Here is a 25,967-nt window from a genome sequence, read left to right on the forward strand (position 1 = left end):
CCGAGTTTCTGTCCCCACCTCTAGAAGAGTTCCGTATTCCCAACCTTCTCATGATACGAGCTTTTAAATCATGCTTCAAATCAAGTGGTGTCCTATCTTCTCCCACCACAAGAGGAGGCCTCTCTCTCCTATTGAAACTCGAGTGAACTCCCGCGGATCCTGCTGCAAGGATAAATGACTCTGAGTTCCCCCTCCAATCGAAGTAGGTCTTAATGATCTAGCAATGCTCCAAGGTAAAACCGACTATGACATCACAACATGACAGGATACTTAACACCCATGCTGAGCCAATAGAAAAACCCCTAATGAACCGCCTGATCAGGATACGAGGACAGATTCCCTTTAACAGCTCGAAAGGAAAGCAGAATTCCATGCCTCAAATCGAGGCGAAACCTGACTCCCCGGTAGAAACTTCATAGCAAACCCGAGATCCCTGTCGCCACTGGAGAGGAACACACAGTTGACCAAATCAACGCTGGATGCAACCCTTCTCCTCTGCTGCACCTCGAGAGGAATCCCGAGGTTTCCCTTTCAACACGATAGGAGATCTGTCTTCCCTGGGGCAAAACGAGTGAGTTCCTTAGGTCCCTATCGCAACTCGAGAAGAACCCCAAGCTCCCCACCGCAACTAGAGAAAAACCACAAGATACTCCCCTCAATGCCAGATGAGGAAATTTTCCACTGCAAAGTCTCAAGAGAAATCCCACATTCCCGCTTGAAACTCGAAAGAGTAATTGACCCCGTTCTGACTTCCCAGAGAAAACGCAGGAGGCTCCCTGATATTCCCGTCATTACTTGAGAGGATCACCACACTTCCCGCAGCAACCAACGAAAAACATCAAGATTCCTCTTTCCAAGCAAGATGAGGCCCTTTTTTTCTACAGCACATAGACAGAAGTCTCAAGATCCTTCTCCAAATTGGATATGAATATTGAATTCCTTGATGCAGTTTAAGGGTTCCCCAGAGATACCATCCCAATGAGGGCAGAAAACCGAATTTCCCACCACAATTTAAGAGAAGCCCCGTGGTCACACCTTAGCTGAAGATAAGGGGCCATTCCACTTTCAACAGAAGAGGAATCCCAACTTCCCCTCACACCACGTGTCGAGACCTGTCACATCTATTGACACTCGAGGGCAAACCCGTGCATCCTGCAACAAGGTCAAAAAACTCAGAGTTCACACGCAACTAGAGATGAGTCATGTTGTGCTTCAAGAAGCTCCAGTGGAACCTGGAGTATCACCTTCCAACATGATCTGAGGCATGAATCCCCCGCTGAGAATCTCGAAAAAGCTCAAGTTTCCCGATTGTACAAAGAGCAGACCTGACAATCCTTTTAAATTCAGCGGGAATACAGAGTTCCAAACTCAACTATGACTAGGCCTGACTCCCCAGTGGAAACTTCATTTCAACCCCAAGATCCCTGGGGCTGCTGGAGATTAACACTGAGTTTATCCACTCGAGTCTAAATTTGGCCCTCATGCCTTGCATCGATGTGAAAGGAATCCCTAGGTTCCACTTACAACAGGAAATCAGACCCGACTTTCCAGAAGCAAAACTAGCGAGTAACAGTGGTTCCTGTCGGTATTTGAGAAGACCTCCAAGCTTCAAGACGCAACTAGGGAAAAACCATGAAATTCTCCACACCACGCGACAGGACGCCCCTTTCAGCTGCAGCGTCTTAAGAGAAATCCCACATTCCGTCTTCAAACTCGAAAGGATACTCGGTCCCCTATACGCAACTCAAGAATTTAACCGAGATACCCGGCCAGACTCGAGAGGAGCAGTGAGGTTCCTGCCACAGCTCAGGAAGAGACCCGTTTTCCACTTGTCTTCTCCAGGTAAGGATCGATTCCTCTGCTTCGTCTGGTAATTAATTCCGATGTTACCGTCAAATCTGACGAGGGGGCCGATCTTCCCTTGACACTCGAGAGGACCCCGGGGAGTCATGGCACAATTCAAAAAGACACCGATTTGCCCATCCGCCCGACATAAGGACTGATTCCACTGTACCGATTCAAAGAGAACTGTGGGATCAACTAACACCACAGAGGGAGACCTGACACTCCAGTACTCTCTTGAGACTCGGCAGTGGAAAATTTCCTCACCTGACATTGAGGGGAGAATCTTGTGGTTTTTCTCGAGTTGTGGCGGGAAGCGTGGGGTTCTTCTCGAGTTGCGACGGGGACCTCAGGAACTCACTCATGTTGTCCCAGGGAAGTCAGATCTCCTATCATGTTGAAAGGGAAACCTCTGGGTTCCTCTCGAGGTGCAGCAGTGGAATAGGGCCGCATCCAGCGTTGAGTTGGTCAACTGTATGTTCCTCTCCAGTGGCGACAGGGATCTCGGGGTCGCTATGAAGGTTCTACCGGGGAGTCAGATTTCGTCTCGATTTGAGGCATGGAATTCTGCTTTCCTTTCGAGTTGTAAAAGGGGAATGTGTCCTCGTGTCATGATCAGGCGGATTATTAGGGGTTTTTCTATTGGCTCAGCATGGGTGTTAGGTATCCTGTCATGTTGTGATGTCATAGTCGGTTTTACCTTGGAGCATTGCTAGATCATCAGGACCCACCTCCATTGGACGGGGAACTCAGAGTCATTTATCCTTGCAGCAGGATCCGCGGGAGTTCACTCGAGTTTCAATGGGAGAGAGAGGCCTCCTCTTGTGGTGGGAGAACAAGATAGGACTCCTCTTGAGTTGAAGCAGGCTTTGAACATTCATATCGTGAGGAGGTTGGGAATACTGAGCTCTTCTAGAGGTGTGGACAAAAACTCGGGGTTTCTCTCGATTGAAGACGGGTATTCTTGGAGTCCCTTGAACTGTGAATAGGTAGTCAAGCCTCCTATCGTATCTTGAGAGAGAATTCGGGATTGCTATCCAGGCGCTGCAGGAAAAAAGGGGCCCCATGTGACGTTGCCTGAGGCATCTGGTGGTTTTTCGCGAGTTGCGGGGGGAAGTTTGGCTTTCCTTTTGAGTTACGACTTGGAACTCAGGATAACACTCTGTTGCCTCCGGGAAGTCAAGTGGCTAGGGGAAGGTGGTTATTACGCTCGAGTCAATGCAGAGGAATCGTGCTTCAATTCTCATTGAAAGGCGTAATCCCAAAGTGTTACTCTAATAAGTATATGTACCATTTTGACTAATTTTTCAGAGTTCTTTAAAAAAAAAAAAAAAGCAAAGATATTTTGTATACTTAATAAGATTACACATAATTTGTTTCAAAAAATAAAAAGAAAGAAAGTGGAACCTCGGGATTCCTTTCGAGTCACTGCCGGGCATGAGAGCCACATTTAGACTTGAGTGGGTAAACTCAGTGTTCCTCTCCAGTGGCCACAGGGATCCTGGGGTTGCAATGAAGGTTCCACTGGGGAGTCAAGCCTAGTCTTTGTTGAGGTTGGAACTCTGCTATCCCGCCGAGTTTAAAAAGAATGTCATGTCTGATGACTGTTCAAGTGGGAAACTTGGGCTTGTCTCGAGAGGCTCAAATCATGTTGGGCGGTGAACTCCGTGTTCCACTGGAACTGCTTGAAGCGCAATATGACTCATCTCTAGTTGAGTGTGAACTCGGAGTCCTTTGACTTTGCTGCATGAGGCACAGGGTTGCCCTCGAGTGTCAATAGATGTGACAGATCTCGACACGAGGTGCCAGGGGAAGTCGGGATTCCTCTTCAGTTGAAAGTGGAATGATCCATTATCTTCAGCTGAGGTGTCACCATGGGGCTTCTCTTAAATTGTGGATGGAAATTTGGTTTTCTTCTCTCATTGGGACGGGTATCTCTGGGGAAACCTTAAGTTGCCTCAAGGAATTCAAGCCTCATATCGAATTTGGAGAAGGAACTCGAGACCTACGTGCTGCAGGGGAAAAGGCCTCATCTTGCTTGGAAAGAGGAATCTCGAGGTTTCCCGTAGGTTGATGGGGGAAGTGTGTTGATCCTCTCAAGTAGCCATGGGAATATCAGGGAGCCTCCCATTTTGCCTCTGTGAACACCAAACGCCTTTCCTTTTGCAAGAGGAACCTCGGGTTTCCTTTGGAGCTGCTGCAGAGAAATAGATCTGCATCTAGATTCGAGTCCGTGTAAGTAAGCATTCCTCTCCAGCAGCACGTGGGTTCTCGGAGTAGCTCTCAAAATTCACCTGGGGAGACATGCCTCGTCTCCTGTTCAGAATTAGGACTCCGCTTTCTTCTCGAGTTGGCAAAGGGGTGTTAGGCCACAGTCGAGTTGAATATGTATTTGGAGGTTATTCGAGAATGCTTGGGGAGTCAGGTCTCCACTCATCTTGTGAGTTGATACTCGAGGATACATTATAAATCTGTGCAGTGGAATCAGCCATTATCTCCAGTGCATGGTGACATTGGTCCTTTTCCAAGTGTGTTTTGATATCCCGAGTATTCTGCTGAGTTTCAACGTGGTATCGGCTTCCTCATACTGTGCGATGGGAACGTCTGGATTCCATTCCAGACAAAGCAGGGGAATCGACTGTCATCTGGAAAATAGGATTGGGAAATGCAGCCATTTGTCAGTTGTTTCGGGAGTTTCCGTGTTCCTCTCGATTGGGGCTGGGTATGTCAGTGTAATTTTTGAGTCACATAAAGGATGTGAATTAACTTGTCGAGTTTCCAGCGAGAATGTGGGAATTCTCTTGAGAACCTGCAACAGAAATGTTCCTCATCTCACCTTGAGGACAGGATCTTGTGGTTTTTCTCGAGTTGCGTCCGGCTGCTTGTGATCTCTCGATTTGCAACAGGGACCTAGGAACTCGCTCATGTTGCTTCAGGGAAGTCAGGTCTCCTTTCGTGTTAGAACGGTACTCGGGATTGCTCTCGAGTGGTGGAATGGGAATAGGGCCTCATCTAATGGTGAATCCGAAAATTGTGTGCTCCTCTCCAGTGGGGACGACTATGTTGGGTAGTTGTTGAGTCGCAAGCTGCTACTGCTGCGGCTGCTAAGTCACTTCAGTCATGTCTGACTCTGTGCGACCCCATAGACGGCAGCCCACCATGCTCCCCGTCCCTAGAATTCTCCAGGCAGGAACAATGGCGTGGGTTGCCATTTCCTTCTTCAGTGTGTGAAAGTGAAAAGAGAAAGTGAAGTCGCTCAGTCGTGTCCGACCCTTAACGACCCCACAGACTGCAGCATACCAGGCTGCTCCATCCATGGGATTGTCCAGGCAAGAGTACTGGAGTGGGGTGCCTTCACCATAAAGGGTGTCAATTACTCATTCGAGTTTCAAGCTGGAATGTGGGATTTCTCTTGAGACTCGGCAGCGGAAAATTTCCTCACCTGGCATTGAGGGGAGAATCTTGTGGTCTTTCTTGAGTTGCGGCGGGAAGCTTGGGGTTCTTCTCGAGTTGTGAAGGGGACATCAGGAACTCGCTCAGGAAGTCAGATCTCCTATCATGTTGAAAGGGAAACCTCGGGGTTCCTCTTGAGGTGCAGCAGAGGAATAGGGATGCATGCAGCTTTTAGTTGGTCAACTGTGTGCTCCTCTCCAGTGGCGACAGGGATCTCGGGGTTGCTATGAAGGTTCTACCGGGGAGTTAGGTTTCGTCTCGATTTGAGGCATGGAATTCTGCTTTCCTTTCGAGTTGTTAAAGGGATATCTGTCCTCCTGTCTTGATCAGGCGGTTCATTAGGGCTTTTTCTATTGGCTCAGCAAGGGTGTTAGGTATCCCGTCATGTTGTGATGTCAGTGTCGGTTTTACCTTGGAGGATTGCTAGATCATCAGGATCCACCTGGATTGGAGGGGCAACTCAGAGTCCTTTATCTTGGCAGCAGGATCCACGGGAGTTCACTCGAATTTCAATAGGAGACAGAGGCCTCCTTTTGTGGTGGGAGAACAAGATAGGACTTCTCGTGAGTTGAAGCAGGCTTTGAACATTCATATCGTGAGGAGGTTGGGAATACTGAGCTCTTCTAGAGGTGTGGACAAAAACTCGGGGTTTCTCTCGATTGAAGACAGGTATTCTTGGAGTCCCTTGAGCTGAGAATAGGGAGTCACGCCTCCTATCGTATCTTGAGAGAGAATTCGGGATTGCTATCCAGGCGCTGCAGGAAAAAAGGGGCCCCATGTGACGTTGCCCGAGGCATCTGGTGGTTTTTCGCGAGTTGCGGGGGGAAGTTTGGCTTTCCTTTTGAGTTACGACTTGGAACTCAGGATGACACTCTGTTGCCTCCTGGAAGTCAAGTGGCTAGGGGAAGGTGGTTATTATGCTCGAGTCAATGCAGAGGAATCGGGCTTCAATTCTCATTGAAAGGCATAATCCCAAAGTGTTTCTCTAATAAGTTTATGTACCATTTTGACTAATTTTTTAGAGTTCTTTAAAAAAAAAGGCAAAGATATTTTGTATACTTAATAAAGATTACACATAATTTGTTTCAAAAAAAATTGAAGTTCAAATTCTGAAGAGGAGACGAGGCATGTCTCCCCAGGTGAATTTTGAGAGCTACCCCTAGAACCCTGGTACTGCTGGAGAAGAATGCTGACTTAAATGGACTCGAATCTCGATATAGATCTATTTCTCTGCAGCAGCTCCAAAGGAAACCCGAGGTTCCTCGTGCAAAAGGAAAGGCGTTCGATGTTCGCAGAGACAACACGGGAGGCTCCCTGATATTCCCGTGGTTACTTGAGAGGATCAACACACTTCCCCCATCAACCTAAGGAAAACCTCAAGATTCCTCTTTCCAAGCAAGATGAGGCCTTTTTTCCTGCAGCACATAGAAGTCTCGAGTTCCTTCTCCAAATTCGATATGAGGCTTGAATTCCTTGAGGCAACTTAAGGTTTCCCCAGAGATACCCGTCCCAATGAGTGAAGAAAACCAAATTTCCATCCACAATTTAAGAGAAGCCCCGTGGTCACACCTCAGCTGAAGATAATGGATCATTCCACTTTCAACTGAAGAGGAATCCCAACTTCCCCTGGCACCTCGTGTCGAGACCTGTCACATCTATTGACACTCGAGGGCAACCCTGTGCATCGTGCAGCAAAGTCAAAGGACTCCGAGTTCACACTCAACTAGAGATGAGTCATATTGCGCTTCAAGCAGCTCCAGGGGAACACGAAGTATTCCCGACATTGTCTGAGCCTCTCGAGACAAGCCCAAGTTTCCCACTTGAACAGTCATCCGACTTGACAATCCTTTTAAACTCGGCGGGATAGCAGAGTTCCAACCTCAACAAAGACTAGGCCTGACTCCCCAGTGGAACCTTCATTGCAACCCCAGGATCCCTGTGGCCACTGGAGAGGAACACTGAGTTTATCCACTCAAGTCTAAATGTGGCTCTTATGCCCGGCAGCAACTCAAAAGGAATCCCGAGGTTCCACTTTCAACAGGAAATCAGACCCGATTTTCGGAAGCAAAACTAGAGAGTCCCAGTGGTTCCTGTCGGTACTCGAGAAGACCTCCATGCTTTAAGACGCAACTCGAGAGAAACCCTGAAATTCTCCTCACCACGTGACAGGACGCCTCTGTCAGCTGCAGCGTCTTAAAAGAAATCTCACATTCCCTCTTCAAACTGGAAAGAATACTCAGCCCCCTATACGCAACTCAAGGATTTAACCGAAATACTCGGCCAAACTCGAGAGGAGCAGTGAGGTTCCTGCCACAGCTCAGGAAGAGTCCCGTTTTCCACTTGTCTTTTCCAGGTGAGCATCGATTCCCCTGCTTTGTCTGGAAATTAATTCCAACGTTACCGTCGAATCTGAAGAGGGGGCCGATCTTCCCTTAACACTCGAGAGGACCCCGGGGAGTCATGCCACAATTAAAAAAGACATTGATTTCCCCATCCGCCCGACATAAGGAATGATTCCACTGTACCGATTCAAAGAGAACCCCCGGGATCAACTAACACCACAGAGGGAGGCCTGACTTCCCAGGTGCATCATGGAGAAAAAGCCCCAGGACAGAAATTCAACTCGACAGGAGGCCTCCCACCTCTTTGACAACTCGAAAAGATAGCGCAGTTCCGTGCCTAATCAAGAGAGGTGGCTGACTGGCCTGTTGACACTTCATAGGAACACTGAGATCCTTGTCGCAAATGGAGAGGCACCCCGAGGTGTGTGCCTCAATTCCAGATGAGATCTTATTCCCCTGCCTCAACAGGCATCCCAAAGACTCCTCATACCTCAAAAGGATTCCGGACTTCCCAGAGGCACCTTGAGAGGATCCGTGAGGCCCCTGTTGCAACGCGAGGGATCCGAAAGTTAACTGTCCAACTCGCGAAACACTTTGGGATTACCCCTTTCAATGTGCATTGTAGCCCGATTCCTCCTCATTGACTCAAGAGTAATAACCACCTTTCCCTAGCCACTTGACTTCCAGGAGGCAACAGAGTGTCATCCTGAGTTCCAAGTCGTAACTCAAAAGGAAAGCCAAACTTCCCCCCGCAACTCGCGAAAAACCTCCAGATGCCTCAGGCAACGTCACATGGGGCCCCTTTTTTCCTGCAGCGCCTGGATAGCAATACCGAATTCTCTCTCAAGATACAATAGGAGGCATGAATCCCTATTCACATTTCAAGGGACTCCAAGAATACCCGTCTTCAATCAAGAGAAACCCCAAGTTTCTGTCTACACCTCTAGAAGAGCTCAGTATTCCCATCCTCCTCACTATATGAATGTTCAAAGCCTGCTTCAACTCAAGAGGAGTCCAATCTTGTTCTCCCACCACAAAAGGAGGCCTCTGTCTCCTATTGAAATTCGAGTGAACTCCCGTGGATCCTGCTGCCAAGATAAAGGACTCTGAGTTGCCCCTCCAATCCAGGTGGATCCTGATGATCTAGCAATCCTCCAAGGTAAAACCGACACTGACATCATAACATGACGGGATACCTAACACCCTTGCTGAGCCAATAGAAAAAGCCCTAATGAACCGCCTGATCAAGACAGGAGGACAGATTCCCCTTTAACAACTCGAAAGGAAAGCAGAATTCCATGCCTCAAATCGAGACGAAACCTGACTCCCCGGTAGAACCTTCAAAGCAACCCCGTGATCCCTGTCGCCACTGGAGAGGAGCACACAGTTGACCAACTAAAAGCTGCATGCATCCCTATTCCTCTGCTGCACCTCGAGAGGAACCCCGAGGTTTCCCTTTCAACATGATAGGAGATCTGACTTCCTGAGCGAGTTCCTGAGGTCCCCGTCGCAACTCGAGAAGAACCCCAAGCTTCCCGCCGCAACTCAAGAAAGACCACAAGATTCTCCCCTCAATGCCAGGTGAGGAAATTTTCCGCTGCCGAGTCTCAAGAGAAATCCCACATTCCCGCTTGAAACTCGAATGAGTAATTGACACCCTTTATGGAGAAGGCAATGTCACCCCACTCCAGTACTCTTGCCTGGACAATCCCATGGATGGAGCAGCCTGGTATGCTGCAGTCTGTGGGGTCGTTAAGGGTCGGACACGACTGAGCGACTTCACTTTCTCTTTTCACTTTCACACACTAAAGAAAGAAATGGCAACCCACTCCCCTGTTCCTGCCTGGAGAATTCTAGGGACGGGGGAGCCTGGTGGGCTGCCGTTTATGGGGTCGCACAGAGTCAGACATGACTGAAGTGACTTAGCAGCCGCAGTAGTAGCAGCTTGCGACTCAACAACTACCCGACATAACTGTCCCCACTGGAGAGGAGCACACAGTTTTCGGACTCAACATTAGATGAGGCCCTATTCCCATTCCACCACTCGAGAGTAATCGCAAGTACCCCTTCCTACACGAAAGGAGACCTGACTTCCCTGAAGAAACATGAGCGAGTTACTATGTCCCCGTCGCAACTCGATAGACCCCAAGCTTCCCGACGCAACTCGAGAAAAATCACAAGATCCTGTCCTCAAGGCGAGATGAGGATGATTTCTGTTGCAGTTTCTCAAGAGAAGTCCCACATTCCCGCTGGAAACTCGAATAGTTACTTCATATCCTTTATGTGACTCAAAAATTACACCGAAATACCCAGCCCCAATCGAGGGGAACACTGAGATTCCCGACAAAACTGACAAAGGGACGCGTTTCCCAGTCCTCTTTTCCAGATGACAGTCGATTCCCCTGCTTTGTCTGGAATGGAATTCGGACGTTCCCATCCCACAGTATGAGGAGGCCGATACCACGTTGAAACTCAGCAGTATCCCCGGGATATCAAAACACACTTGGAAAAGGTACCAAAGTCCCCATGCACTGGAGATAATGTCTGATTCCACTGCACAGATCATAATGTATCCTCGAGTATCAACTCACAAGACGAGTGGAGACCTGACTCCCCGAGCATTCCCGAACAATCTCCAAATACATATTCAACTCGACTGTGGCCTAACACCCCTTTGACAACTCGAGAAGAAAGCGGAGTTATAATTTTGAACAGGAGACGAGGCATGTCTCCCCAGGTTAATTTTGAGAGTTACCCCGAGAGGAATATCTCTGGAGAGGAATGCTGACTCAAACGGACTCGAATCTAGATGCAGATCTATTTCTCTGCAGCACCTCCAAAGGAAACCCAAGGTTCCTCTTGCAAAAGGAAAGGCGTTCGGTGTTCGCAGAGACAACATGGGAGGCTCCCTGATATTCCCGTGGTTACTTGAGAAGATCAACACACTTCCCCCATCAACCTACGGAAAACCTCGAGATTCCTCTTTCCAAGCAAGATGAGGCCTTTTTTCCTGCAGCACATAGAAGTCTCGAGTTCCTTCTCCAAATTCGAAATGAGGCTTGAATTCCTTGAGGCAACTTAAGGTTTCCCCAGAGATACCCGTCCCAATGAGAGAAGAAAACCAAATTTCCATCCACAATTTAAGAGAAGCCCCATGGTGACACCTCAGGTGAAGACAATGGATCATTCCACTTTCAACTGAAGAGGAATCCCAACTTCCCCTGGCACATCGTGTCGAGACCTGTCACATCTATTGACACTCGAGGGCAACCCTGTGCATCGTGCAGCAAGATCACAGGACTCCGAGTTCACACTCAAATAGAGATGATCATATTGCGCTTCAAGCAGTTCCAGAGGAACACGGAGTATAACCTCTGAACATGATCTGAGCCTCTCGAGACAAGCCCAAGTTTCCCGCTTAAACAGTCATCAGACATGACAATCCTTTTAAACTCGGCGGGATAGCAGAGTTCCAACCTCAACAAAGACTAGGCCTGACTCCCCAGTGGAACCTTCATTGCAACCCCAGAATTCTTGTGGCCACTGGAGAGGAAAACTGAGTTTACCCATTCAAGTCTAAATGTGACTCTCCTGCCCGGCAGCGACTCGAAAGGAATCCCGAGGTTCCACTATCAACAGGAAATCAGACCCGATTCTTGGAAGCAAAACTAGAGAGTCCCAGTGGTTCCTGTCGGTACTCTAGAAGACCTCCAAGCTTCAAGATGCAACTCGCGAAAAACCATGAATTTCTCCACACCACGTAACAGGACGCCCTTTTCTGCTGCAGCGTCTTAAGGAAATCCCACATTCCCTCTTCAAACTCGAAAGAATACTTAGCCCTCTATACCCAACTCAACAATTTAACCGAGATACCCGGCCATACTCGAGAGGAGCAGTGAGGTTCCTGCCACAGCTCAGGAAGAGTCCCGTTTTCCACTTGTCTTCTCCAGGTAAGGATGATTCCCCTGCTTCGTCTGGAAATTAATTCCAATGTTACCGTCGACTCTGAAGAGGGGGCCGATCTTCCCTTGACACTCGAGAGGACCGCGGGGAGTCGTGACACAATTCAAAAAGAGACCGATTTCCCCATCCGCCCGACATAAGGACTGATTCCACTGTACCAATTCAAAGAGAACCCCCGGGATCAACTAACACCATAGAGGGAGGCCTGACTTCCCAGGTGCATCATGGAGAAAAAGCCCCAGGACAGAAATTCAACTCGACAGGAGGCCTCCCACCTCTTTGACAACTGGAAAAGATAGCGGAGTTCCATGCCTCATCAAGAGAGGTGGCTGACTGGCCTGTTGACACTTCATAGGAACACTGAGATCCTTGTCGCAAATGGAGAGGCATCCCGAGGTGTGTGCCTCAATTCCAGATGGGACCTTACTCCCCTGCCTCAACAGGCATCCCAAAGACTCCTCACACCTCAAAAGGATTCCGGACTTCCCAGAAACACCTTGAGAGGCTCCGTGAGGCCCCTGTTGCAACGCGAGGGATCCAAAAGTTAACTGCCCAACTCGAGAAACACTTTGGGATTACCCCTTTCAATGCGAATTGTAGCCCGATTCCTCCTCATTGACCCGAGAGTAATAACCTCCATCCCCTAGCCACTTGACTTCCCGGAGGCAACAGAGTGTCATCCTGAGTTCCAAGTCGTAACTCAAAAGGAAAGCCAAACTTCCCCCTGCAACTCGCGAAAAACCACCAGATGCCTCAGGCAATGTCAAATGGCGACCCCTTTTCCTGCAGCGCCTGGATAGCAATCCCAAATTCTCTCTCAAGATATGATAGGAGGCATGAATCCCATTTCAAGGGAATCCAAGAATACCCGTCTTCAATCAATAGAAACCCCAAGTTTCTGTCCACACCTCTAAAAGTGGTCAGTATTTCCAACCCCCTCACAATATGAGCGTTCAAAGCCTGATTCAACTCAAGAGGAGTACTATCTTCTTCTCCGACCACAAGAGGAGGCCTCTCTCTCCTATTGAAACTCGAGTGAACTCCCGCGGATCGTGCTGTAAGGATAAAGGACTCTGAGTTCCCCTTCCAATCGAGGTGGGTCCTGATGATCTAGCAATGCTCCAATGTAAAACCGACTATGGCATCACAATATGACGGGATACCCAACACCCTTGCTGAGCCAATATAAAAAGCCCTAATGAACCGCCTGATCATGATATGAGGACAGATTCCCCTTTTACAACTCGAAAGGAAAGCAGAATTCGATGCCTCAAATCGAGACGAATACTGACTGCCCGATAGAACCTTCATAGCGACCCTGAGATCCCTGTCGCCACTGGAGAGGAACACTCAGTTGACCAGCTCAATGCTGGATGCGGCCTTATTGCTTTGCTGCGCCTCGAGAGGAACCCCAAGGTTTCCCTTTCAACATGATAGGAGATCTGACTTCCCTGGCACAACACTAGTGAGTTCCAGAGGTCCCCATCACAACTCGTGAAGAACCACAAGATTCTCCCCTCAATTTCAGATGAGCAAATTTTCCGCTGCCGAGTCTCAAGAGAAGTCCACATTCCCACTGGGAACTCGACAAGTTGCTTCACATCCTTTATGTGACTCAAAAATTCCACCAACATACCCAGCCCCAATCGAGAGGAACATCGAGTTTCCCGACACATCTGATAAATTGCCGCATTTCCCAGTCCTCTTTTCCAGATGACAGTCGATTCCCCTGCTTTGTCTGGAATGGAATCCGGACGTTCCCATCGCACAGTATGAGGAGGCCGATACCACCCTGAAACTCAGCAGAATCCCCAGGATATCAAAACACACTTGGAAAGGGTACCGATGTCCCAACCCACTGGAGATAATATCTGATTCCACTGCAGAGATTCAAATGTATCCTCGAGTTTCAACTCATAAGACGAGTGGAGACCTGACTCCCCGAGCATTCTCGATACAATATCCAGGTACAAACTCAACTCGAGTGTGGTCTAATAGCCCTTTTGCAACTCGAGTATTAAGCAGAGTTCCAATTCTGAACAGGAGAAGAGGCCTGACGGCCCAGGTGAATTTTGAGAGGAACTCCAAGATCCTAGTCCCCACTGGAGAGGAACCTACAGTTGATCAAACAACATTTGATACGGCCCTGTTAATCTTCTGCGCCTCTAGAGGAATCCCGAATTTCGCCTTCCAACACGGTAGGAGACCGGAATTCCCTGGGGCAACACGAGTGATTTCCTGAGGTCTCCATCACAACTTGAGACGAACCCCAAGAGGAACTTTTCTGCTGCAGAGTCTCATGAGAAATCCCACATTCCCACTTGAGACTCGAACGGGTACTTGACACCCTTTATGAGACTCAAAAACTTCCCAAACATATCAGTTCCCACTGAAGAGGAGCACACAATTTACTTACCCAAGGCTAGGCACAAGGTTATTCCTCTGCTGCAACTTGAGCGAATTCCCGAAGTGCCCGTTCCAACACTATAGGAGACCTGACGTCCCTGGGGCAACACGAACGAGTTCCTGAGGTCCCCGTCGCAACTAGAGAAGGTACCCAAGCTTCTCGCTGAAACTCGAGAAAAACCACTAGATTCTACACTCAAGGCGAGATGAGGAAAATTTCCTCTGCAGAGTCGCAAGAGAAATACTACACTCACGCGTGAAACTCGAACGGGCACTTGACGCCTTTTCTAAGACTGAAAAATTCTCTTACATAGCCGTCCACACTGGAGAGGAGCATACAATTAACAGATTCAAATATGGATGAGGCCCTATTCCCATTCCACGACTCGAGAAAAATCCTGAAGTTCCCCTTCCAAAACAAAAGGAGAACTGAGTTCCCTGAATGAACACGTGTGACTTCCTGAGGTCCCTGTCACAACTGGAGTAGGATCTCAAGATTCCCGCCACAACTCGAGAAAAACCACAAGATTCTGCACTCAAGGCGAGATGAGGAAGATTTCCCTGCCGAGTCTCAGAAAAATCCCACATTCCCGCTTGAAACTCGAATGGGTACTTGACACCCTTTATGAGACTCAATAACTCAAGAAAGAATAAAGGGATGGAGCAAAAGCAAAACCAATGCCCAGTTGTAGATGTGCCTGGTGATTGAAGCAAGATCCGGTGCTGTAAAGAGGCAATATTGCATAGGAACCTGGAATATTAGGTCCATGAATCAGGGCAATTTGGAAGTGGTCAAACAGGAGATGGCAAGAGTGAACATAGACATTCTAGGAATCAGTGAATTAAAATGGACTGGAATGGGTGAATTTAATTCAGATGACCATTATATCTACTACTGTGGGCAGGAATCCCTTAGAATAAATGGAGTAGCCATCGTGGTCAACAACAGAGTCCGAAATGCAGTCCTTGGATGCAATCGTAAAAACGACAGAATGATTTCTATTCGTTTCCAAGACAAACCATTCAATATTACAGTACTCCAGGCCTATGCCCCAACCAGTAACGCTGAAGCAGCCGAAGTTGAATAGTTCTATGAAGACCTACAAGACCTTTTAGAACTGAACTTAAAAAAGATGTCCTTTTCATTATAGGGGACTGGAATGCAAAAGTAGGAAGTCAAGAAACACCTGGAGTAACAGGCAAATTTGGCCTTGGAGCACGGAATGAAGCAGAACAAAGGCTAATAGAGTTTTGCCAAGAGAATGCACTGGTCATAGCAAACACCGTCTTCCAACAACACAAGAGAAGACTCTACACGTGGACATCACCAGACGGTCAAAACCTAAATCAGACTGATTATATTCTTTGCAACCAAAGATGGAGAAGCTGCATACAGTTAGCAAAAACAAGACCAGGAGCTGACTGTGGCGCAGATCATGAACTCCTTATTGCCAAATTCAGACTTAAATGGCAGAAAGTAGGGAAAACCACTAGATCATTCAGACATGACCTAAATCAAATCCCTTATGATTATACAGTGGAAGTGAGGAATAGATTTAAGGGACTAGATCTGATAGATAGAGTGCCTGATGACCTCTGGACGGAGGTTCGTGACATTGTACAGGAGACAGGGACCAAGACCATCCCCATGGAAAAGAAATGCAAAAAAGCGAAATGGCTGTCTGAGGAGGCCTTACAACTAGCTTTGAAAAGAAGAGAAGCGAAACGCAAAGGAGGAAAGGAAAGATATAAGCATCTGAATGCAGAGTTCCAAACAATAGCAAGGAGAGATAAGAAAGCCTTCCTCAGTGATCAGTGCAACGAAATAGAGGAAAACAACAGAATAGGAAAAACAAGAGAGCTTTTCAAGAAAATGAGAGATTCCAAGAGAACATTTCATGCAAAGATGGGCTGGATGAATGACAGAAATGGTTTAGACCTAACAAGCAGAAGATATTAAGAAGAGGTGGCAAGAATACACAGAAGAACTGTACAAAAAAGATCTTCACGACCAAGATAATCATGATAACGTGATCACTGACCTATCTCCAGACATCTTGGAATGTGAAGTCAAGTGGGCCTTAGAAAGCATCACTATGAACAAAGCAAGTGTAGGTGATGGAATTCCAGTTGAGCTGTTTCAAATCCTGAAAGATAATGCTGTCAAAGTGCTGCACTCAATATGCCACCAAATTTGGAAAACTCAGCAGTGGCCACAAGACTGGAAAAGGTCAGTCTTCATTCCAATCCTAAAGAAAGGCAATGCCAAAGAATGCTCAAACTTCCGCACAATTGCACTCACCTCACACGCTAGTAATGTCATGCTCAAAATTCCCCAAGCCAGGCTTCAGCAATATGTGAACCGAGAACTCCCCAATGTTCAGGCAGGTTTTAGAAAAGGCAGAGGCACCAGAGATCAAATAGCCAACATCCGCTGGATCATGGAAAAAGCAAGAGAGTTCCAGAAAAACATCTCTTTCTGCTTCATTGACTATGCCAAAGCGTTTGACTCTGTGGATCACAATAAATGGTGGAAAATTCTGAAAGAGATGGGAATTCTAGATCATCTGACCTGCCTCTTGAGAAACCTGTATGCAGGTCAGAAAGCAACAGTCAGAATTGCACATGGAACAACAGACTGGTTCCAAATAGGAAAAGGAGTACATCAAGGCTGTATATTGTCACCTTGTTTATTTAACTTATATGCAGTGTACATCATGAGGAATGCTGGGCTGGAAGAAGCACAAGCTGGAATCAAGATTGCTGGGAAAACTATCAATAACCTCAGATATGCAAATGACACCACCCTTATGGCAGAAAGTGAAGAGGAACTCAAAAGCCTATTGATGAAAATGAAAGAGGAGAGTGAAAAGGTTGGCTTGAAGCTCAACATTCAGAAAACAAATATGATAGAATCTGGTCCCATCACTTCATAGGAAATAGATGGAAAAACAGTGGAAACAGTATCAGACTTTATTTTTTGGGGCTCCAAAATCACTGCAGATGCTGATTGCATCCATGAAATTAAAAGACGCTTAAAGCACCTCCAGTAGAACAAGAAGTATCACCTCCCAACATGAACTGAGGCATGAATCCCTGGTTAACCTCCCGAGACAGCAGAAATTTCCCGCTTGAACAGACAGCAGACATGAAAATCCTTTTAAACTCCCGGGGAAAGCAGAGTTCCATCGTCAACAAAGAATAGGCCTGATTCCCTAGTGGAAACTTCATAGCAACCGCAAGATCCCTGTGGCTACTGGAGAGGAACACTGAATTTGCCCACTCAAGTATAAATGTGCCCCTTTGTGTTCCTGTCGCACAGTATGAGGAGGCTGGTACCATCTTAAAATTCAGCAGATTCAAAACACATTTGGGAAATGTACCGATGTCCCCACCCGCTCGAATTATTGTCTGATTCCACTACACAGATTCAAATGTATCCTCAAGTATCAACTCACAAGACGAATGGAGTCCTGATTCCCCGAGCAGGGGAGTCTCAATACAGCCTCCAGGTACCAATGAAATTCGACTGTGGCCTAACACCCCTTTCACATCTCGAGAAGAAAGTGGAGTAAACATGTCTGAACACGAGACGAGGCCTGACTCCCCAGGTGAATTTTGAGGGCAACCCCGAATACCCTGTTGCTACTGAAGAGGAATCCTGAGTTAAACGGACTCGAATCTAGATGCAGACTTATATCTCTGCAGCGACTCCAAAGGAATTCCGAGGTTCCCTGTGCAAAATGAAAGGCGTTCTGACTTCCAAGAGACAACATGGGAGGCTCCCTGATATTCCCTTCAACACTCGAGAGGATCACCACACTTCCTGCAGCAACTCACGAAAAACCTCGAGATTCCACTTTGAAAGCAACATGAGGCCCTATTTTTCCTGCAGCACATAGACAGAACTGCTGACTTCCTTGTCCAAATCGATGGGAGTTTTGAAATCATTGATGCAACTGGAAGGTCGTCCAGAAATACCCATCCCGATAAGAGAAGAAAACCGAATTTCCCGCCACAATTAAAGAGAAGCCCCGTGTTCACCCCTCAGCTGAAGTTAATGGGCCATTCCACTTTCAACTGAACAGGAATTCCAACTTCCCCTCGCAACACTTGTCGAGTCCTTTCACATCAGTTGACACTAGAGGGCAACCCCGAGTATTTTGCAGTAAGGTCAAAGGCTTCCGAATTCACACTTAACTAGAGATGAGTCCTGGTGCACTTAAAGCACCTCCAGTTAAACACGGAGAATCACCTCCAAACATGAACTGAGGCATGAATCCCCTGCTGAGCCTCTCGAGAGAGCCCAGATTTCCCGCTTGAACAAAGAGCAGACCTGACAATCCTTTTAAACTCGGGGGTAAAGCATAGTTCCATCCTCAACAAAGACTAGGCCTGACTCCCCAGTGGAAACTTCATAACAACCCCAAGATCCCTGTGGCCACTGGAGAGGAACACTGAGTTTACCCACTCAAGTCTAAATGTGGCCCTCAGGGCCTGCAGCGACTCAAAAGGAATCCCGAGGTTCCACTTTCAACAAGAAAGCAGACCTGACTTCTCTGAAACAAAACTAGCGGGTCCCAGTTGTTCCTATCGTAACTCGAGAAGGCCTCCAAGCTTCAAGACGTAACTCGCGAAAAACCGTGAAATTTTACACTCCACGCGACAGGACGCCCCTTTCCACTGCAGCGTCCTAAGGGAAATCCCACATTCGCTCTTCAAATACGAAAGGATACTCGGCACCCTATACTCAACTCAAGAAGTAAACCGAGATACCCAGCCAAACTCGAGAGGAGCAGCGAGGGTCCTGCCACAGCTCAAGAAGAGACCCGTTTTCCACTTGTCATTTCAAGGTGAGGATCGATTCCCCTGATTCATCTGGAAATTAATCCTGATGTTCCCGTCGAATTTGAAGAGGAGGCCGATCTCCCATTGAAACTCGAAAGGACCCCAGGTAGTCGTGCCACAATTCAAAAAGACACCGATTTCCCCATCTGCCCGACATAAGGACTGATTCCACTGAACCGATTCAAAGAGAACTCCCAGGATCAACTAAAACCACAGAGGGAGGCCTGACTTCCCAGGTGGATGATGGCTAAAAAGCCCCAGGACAGGAATTCAACTCACAGGAGGCCTCCCACCCCTTTGACAACTCGAAAAGATAGCGGAGTTCCATGCCTCAACAAGAGACGTGGCATGACTCTCCTGTTGAAACTTCATAGGATCACTGAGATCCTTGTCGGAACTGCAGAGGTACCCTAAGGAGAGTGCGTCAACTTCAGATGAGACCCTATTCCCCTGCACTGCCAGCAAAGGCATCCCAAACAATCCTCTCCTCAAAAGGATTCCGGATTTCCCAGAGACAACTTGAGAGGCTCCGTGAGGCCCCTGTTGCCAAGCGAGGAGTCCGAAAATTTCCTGCCCGAACTCGAGAAACATTTTGTGGTTACACCTTTCTATGCGAATTGAATCCCGATCCCTCTGCATTGACTCGAGAGCAATCACGACCTTCCACTCGCAACTTGACTTCCCTGAGGCAACATAGAGTCAACCTGAGGTCCCCGAGGTAACTTGAAAGGCAAGCCAAACCTCACCCCGCAACTCGCAAAAAACCAAGAGATGCCCCAGGCAATGTCACAAGAGGCCGTTCTTTTCTGCAGCGCCTGTAGAGCAATCCCGAGTTCTCCCTTAAGATATGATAGGAGGCTTCAATTCTTATTTAAAATTCAAGGGGCTCCCAGAAAACCCGTCTTCAATCGAGAGAAATCTTGAGTTTCTGTCCACACCTCTAGAAGAGCTCCGTATTCCCAACCTCCTCACGATATGAGCGTTCAAACCCTGCTTTAACTCAAGAGGAATTCTTTCCTATTCTGCCACTACAAAAGGAAGCCTCTGTCTCCTATTGAAACACGAGCGCACTCCCGCGGATCCTGCTGCAAGGATAAAGGACTCTGAGTTCCCCCTCCAATAGAGGTAGGTCCTGATGATCTAGCAAAGCTCCAAGGGAACACCAACTATCACATCACAACATGATGGAATACCGGACACCCATGCAGAGCCTGTAGAAAAAAGCCCTAATGAACCGTCTGATCACGACAGGAGGATTGACTACCCTTTTACAACTCAAAATAAAAGCAGAATTCCATGCCTCAAATCGAGACGAAACCTGACTCCCCAGTAGAACCTTCATAGCAACCCCGAGATTCCTGTCGTCACTGCAGAGGAACACACAGTTGACCGACTCAAAGCTGAATGAGGCCCTATTTCTCTGCTGTGCCTCGAGAGGAATACCAAGGTTTCCCTTCCAACACGATAGGAGACCTGATTCCCTGTAGTAAAACGAGCGAGTTCGTGAGGTCCCTGTCACAACGGGAGAAGAACCCCAAGCTTCCGGCAATCCCCTCAATGCGAGATGAGAAAATTTTCCACTGCAGAGTCTAAAGAGAAATCCCACATTCCAGCTTGAAACTCGAACGGGTACTTGACATCCTTTATTCGACTCAAAAGCTACCCGATATAGCCATTCCCACTGGAGAGGAGCACATAATTTTTGGACTCAACAGTTGATGAGGCCCTATTCCAATTCCACGTCTCGAGAGTAATCCCGAAGTACCCCTTCCAACATGAAAGGAGGCCTGACTTCCCTGAAGCAACACGAGCAAGATCCTGAGGTCCCAGTCACAACTCGAGAGAGACCCGAAGCTTCCTGCTGCAACTCGAGAAAAACCACAAGATTTTGCCCTCAAGGCAAGATGAGGAACATTTCCAGGGCAGATTCTCAAGAGAAATCCCAGATTCCCGCTTGAAATTGAACAGGTTACTTATCATCCTTTATAAGACTCAAAAATTACACCGGCATACCCAGTCCCAACCGAGAGGAACACCGAATTTCCTGCCACAACTGACAAAGTGCCCCGTTTTCCAGTCCTCTTTTCCAGATGACAATCGATTCCCCTGCTTGTCTGGAATGGAAGCCGGACGATCTCACCGCACAGTATGAGGAGACTGGTACCACCTTGAACCTCAGGAGGATCCCCGGGGTTTCAAAACACAATTGAAAAAAGTACCAAGGTCCCCACCCACTCGAGATATTCTCTGATTCCACTGCATAGATTCAAATGTTTCCTCAAGTAGCAACTCACAAGACGAGTGGAGACCTGACTCCCCGAGCATTCTCAGTACAATCTCCAGGTACAAATTCAACTCGACTTTCACCTAACACCCCTTTAAAACTCGAGAAGAAAGCGGAGTTCCATGTCTGAACACGAGACGAGGCCAGACTCCCCAGGTGAATTTTGAGAGCAACACCAAGGTATCTATTGCTCCTGGAGAGAAATCCTGAGTTCAACAGACTCGAATCTAGATGCAGACCAATTTTTCTACAGCGACTCCAAAGGAATCCCGAGGTTCCCCTTGCAGATGGAAAGGCGTTCTGACTCCCCAGAGACAACACGGGAGGCTCGTTGATATTTCCGTCGTTACTTGAGAGGATCACGACACTTCCCGCAGCAACCCTAGAAACACTTCAAGGTTCCTCTTTCGAAGCAACATGTGGCCCCCCCTTTTTTTTTCCTGCAGCACATAGACATAAGTCCCGAGTTCCTTCTCCAAATTCGATATGAGGCTTGAGTTCCTTGATGCAACTTAAGGTTCTCCCAGAGGTACCCATCCCAATGAGAGAAGCAAACAGAATTTCCCCACCACAATTTAAGAGAAGGCTCGTGTACAAACCTCAGCTGAAGATAATGGGCCATTCCTCTTTCAACGGAACAGGAATCCCAACTTCCCATCGCACAAATTGACGAGTCCAGTCATATCTATTGACACTCGAGGGCAACCCCGTAGATTCTGCAGCAAGGTCAACGGACTCCGAGTTCACACTCAACTAGAGATGAGTCATGTTTTGTTTGGAGCAGCTCCAGTGGAACACGGAGTATCACATCCCAACATGATCGGAGGCATGAATCTCCCACTGAGCCTCTCGAAAAAGCCCAAATTTCCCGCTCAAACAGATTGCAGACCTGACAAGCCTTTAACAACTCTGGGGGAAAGCAGAGTTCCCTCCTCAACAAAGAATAGGCCCGATACCCCAGTGGAACCTTCATAGCAACCCCAAGATCCTTGTGGCCACTGAGGAGGAACACTGAGTTTACCTACTCAAGTCTAAATGTGGCCCTCATGCCCTGCAGCTACTCGAAAGGAATCCCAGGTTCTACATTAAAAACAAAAGGAGACCTGACTTTCCTGAGGCAAAACTAGCAAGTCCCAGTGGTTCCCGTCATAACTCAAGAAGACCTAAAAGCTTCAAGCCGCAACTCGAGAGAAACCAGGAAATTCTCCAGTCCGCGCGACAGGCCGCACCTTTCCGCTCTAGCGTCTTAAGAGAAGTCCCACATTCGCTCTTCCAACTCGAAAGGATACTCGGCACCCTATACACAACTCAAGAAGTTCCCCGGGGTACCCGGCCAAACTCGAGAGGAGCAGCGAGGTTCATGCCACAGCTCAAGAAGAGACCCATTTTCCACTTGTCATCTCGAGGTGAGGATCGATTGCCCTGCTTCGTCTAGAAATTAATCCCGATGTTCCCGTCGAATCTGAAGAGGAGGCCAATGTCCCCTTGAAACTCGAGCGGACCCCGGGAAGTCGTGCCACAATTCAAAAAGACACCGATTTCCCCATCTGCTTGACAAAAGACTGATTCCACGGTCCCGATTCAAAGACAACTCCCGGGATCAACTAACACCACGAAGGGAGGCATGACTTCCCAGGTGCATCATGGAGAAAAGCACCAGGACAGATATTCAACGCAACTGGAGGCCTCCCACCCCTTTTACAACTCGGAAAGATAGCGGAGTTACATGCCTCAACAAGAGACGTGGCATGACTCCCCTGTTGAAACTTCACAGGAACACTGAGATCCATGTCAGAACTGGAGAGGCACCCTGAGGATAGCGCCTCAACTCACTCAGACCCTATTCCCCTGCACTGACTCGAAAGGCATCCCAAAGTCTCTTCGCACCTCAAAAGGGTTCCGGACTTCCAGAGACAACATGATACGCTCCGTGAGGCCACTTTTGCCACTCGAGGGATCCGAAAGATTCCTGCCCCAACTCGAGAAACACTTTGGGATAACCCCTTTAAAGGCGAATTGAAGCCCAATTCCTCTACATTGACTCGAGACCAAGCACGATCTTCCCCTCGCAACTTGTCTTCCCTGAGGCAACACGAGTATCTCCCTGAGTTCCCCGGCATAACTCTAAAGGAAAGCCGAACTTACCTCTGCAATGCTGCAAAACCCACAAGAAGCCCCAGGCAACGTCACTTGAGGCCCTTTTTTTTCCTGCAGCGCCTGGAGAGCAATCCTGAGTTCTCTCTCAAGATACCATAGGAGGCTTGAATCCCTATTTACAAATCAAGGGGATCCCAGAACACGCTTCTTCAATCAAAAGAAACCCTGAGTTTCGGTCCACAGCTCTAGAAGAGCTCCGTATTCCACACCTCCTCACGATACGAGCGTTCAAACCCTGCTTCAACTCTAGAGGAATGCTTTCTTCCTCTCGCACCACAAGAGGAGGCATCTGTCTCCTATTGAAACTCGACGGCATTCCCGTGGATCCTGCTGCAAGGATAAAGGGCTCTGAGTTCCCCCTCCAATCGAGGTAGGTCCTGATGATCTAGCAAAGCTCCAATGGAACACTGACTATCCCCTCACAACATGATGGGAAACATGACACCCATGCTGAACCTATAGAAAAAGTCCTAATGTACCGCCTGATCATGAAACGAGGACTGATTCCCTCTTTTACAACTCGAAAGGAAAGCAGATTTCCATGCCTGAAATCGAGACGAAGCCTGACTCCCTAGTAGAACTTTTCAAAGCAACCCCGAGATGCTTGTCGCTACTGGAGAGGAACACAGAGTTGACCGACTCAACGCTAGATGAGGCCCTATTCCTCTGCTGCGCCTCAAGAGAAATCCCAAGGTTCACCTTTCAACACGAGAAGAGACCTGACTGCCCTGGGGCAACACGAGCGAGTTTGTAAGGTCCCCATTGCAACTCGAGAAGGACCCCAAGCTTCCCACCGCCTCTCGAGAGAAACCGCAATATTCCCCCATCAATGCGAGATGAGGAATTTTCTGCTGCAGGGTCTCAAGAGAAATCCCACATTTCCGTTTGATACTCGTAGGGGTACTAGACACCCTTCATGCGACTCAAAAAGTTCCCTGAAATAGCTGTCCCCACTGGAGGGTAGAATACAATATACAGACTCATTCTTAAATGAGGCCCTATCCCTATTCCATGCCTCGAGAGTAATCCCAAAGCTCTCCTTGCAACATGAAAGGAGATCTGACTTCCCTGAAGCAACATGAGCCAGTTCCTGAGGTCCCCATCATAACTCAAGAGAGTCTACAAGCTTCCCGCCACAACTCGAGAAAATCCAAAAGATTCCCCCATAAATGCGAGGTGAGGAACTTTTCTGCTGCAGAATCTCAAGAGAAATCCCACTTCCCCACTTTAAACTCGAATGGGTACTTGACAACCTTTCTGCTACAACAAAGTCTGCCTGATTTAGCCATCCCCACAGGTGAGGAGCACACAATTAATGGGCTCATCACTAGATGAGGCCGAATTCCCATTGCACTCCTCGAGAGGAATAACGAAATTCCTCTTCCCACACGAAAGGAGACCTGACTTTCCTGGGGTAACACAAGCGAGTGCCTGAGGTCCCCATCTCAATTCGAGGGGGACCCCAAGCATCCCACCCAACTTGAGAAAAACCATAAAATAATGGTGAAAAACATTTCCATTGCAGATTCTCAAGAGAAATCACACATTCCAGCTTGAAACTCGACAGGTCACTTGACATCCTTTATGCAACTCAAAAATTACACCAACTTACCCAGCCCCAATCAAGTGGAACACCGAGCTTCTTGCAACAACTGACAAAGTGTCCCGTTATACATTCCTTTGTCCAGATGACAGTCGATTCCCCTGTTTGTCTGTAACTGAATCCGGACGATCCCGTCGAAGAGTAGGAGGAGGCTGGTACCACCTTGAACCTCGGGTGGATTCCCGGGTTTTCAAAACACAGTTGTAAAAGGAACTGATGTCTCCACCCACTCGAGATATTGTCTGATTCCACTGCACAGATTCAAATGTATCCTTGAGTATCACCTCACAAGACGAGTGGAGACCTTACTCCCCGAGCATTCTCCATACATTCTCCAGGTACAAACTGAACTTGATGGTGGTCTAACACCCCGTTTACAACTCGAGAAGAAAGCGGAGTTCCATCCCTGAACACGAGAAGAGGATTGACTCCCCAGGTGAATTTTGAGAGCAACTCCAAGATCCATGTCCCCACTGGAGAGGAACACACAGTTGACCAAATCAATAATATATATGGACCTATTCATCTGCTGTGCCTCGAGAGGAATCCCAAGGTTCCACTTCCAACACGAAAGGAGACCTGACTTCCCTGGTTCAAGAGGAGCGAGTACCTGAGATCCCTGCGGGAACTCGAGAAGGACCCCAAGCTACCCGCCGCAACTCGTGAAAAACCACAGGATTATGCACTCAAGGCGAGATGAGGAAAATTTTTGCTGCAGTGTCTCAAGAGAAATCCCACATTCCCGCTTGAGAGGCAAAAGGGTACTTGACACCCTTTCTGTGACACAAAAATCTCCCTGACACAGTTGTCCCCACTGGAGAGTAGCATACAATTTACAGACTCAAATATGGATGAGGCCCTATTCCCATTCCACGCCTGAGAGGAATCCTGAAATTCCTCTTCCAACACGAAAGGAGACATGACTTTACTGCTGCAACACGAGTGAGTTCCTCAGGTCCCCGTCTCAATTTGAGAGGCACCCAAAGCTTCCCGCTGCACCTGGAGAAAAAACAAAATATTCTGCCCTCAAGGCGTGATGTGGAACATTTCCACTGAAGATTCTCATAAG

This window comes from Moschus berezovskii, chromosome 14 (genome assembly GCF_049115385.1).
Source record: "Moschus berezovskii isolate FMDL1 chromosome 14, NW_MosBer_1.0, whole genome shotgun sequence".
Lineage (NCBI taxonomy): Eukaryota > Metazoa > Chordata > Mammalia > Artiodactyla > Moschidae > Moschus > Moschus berezovskii.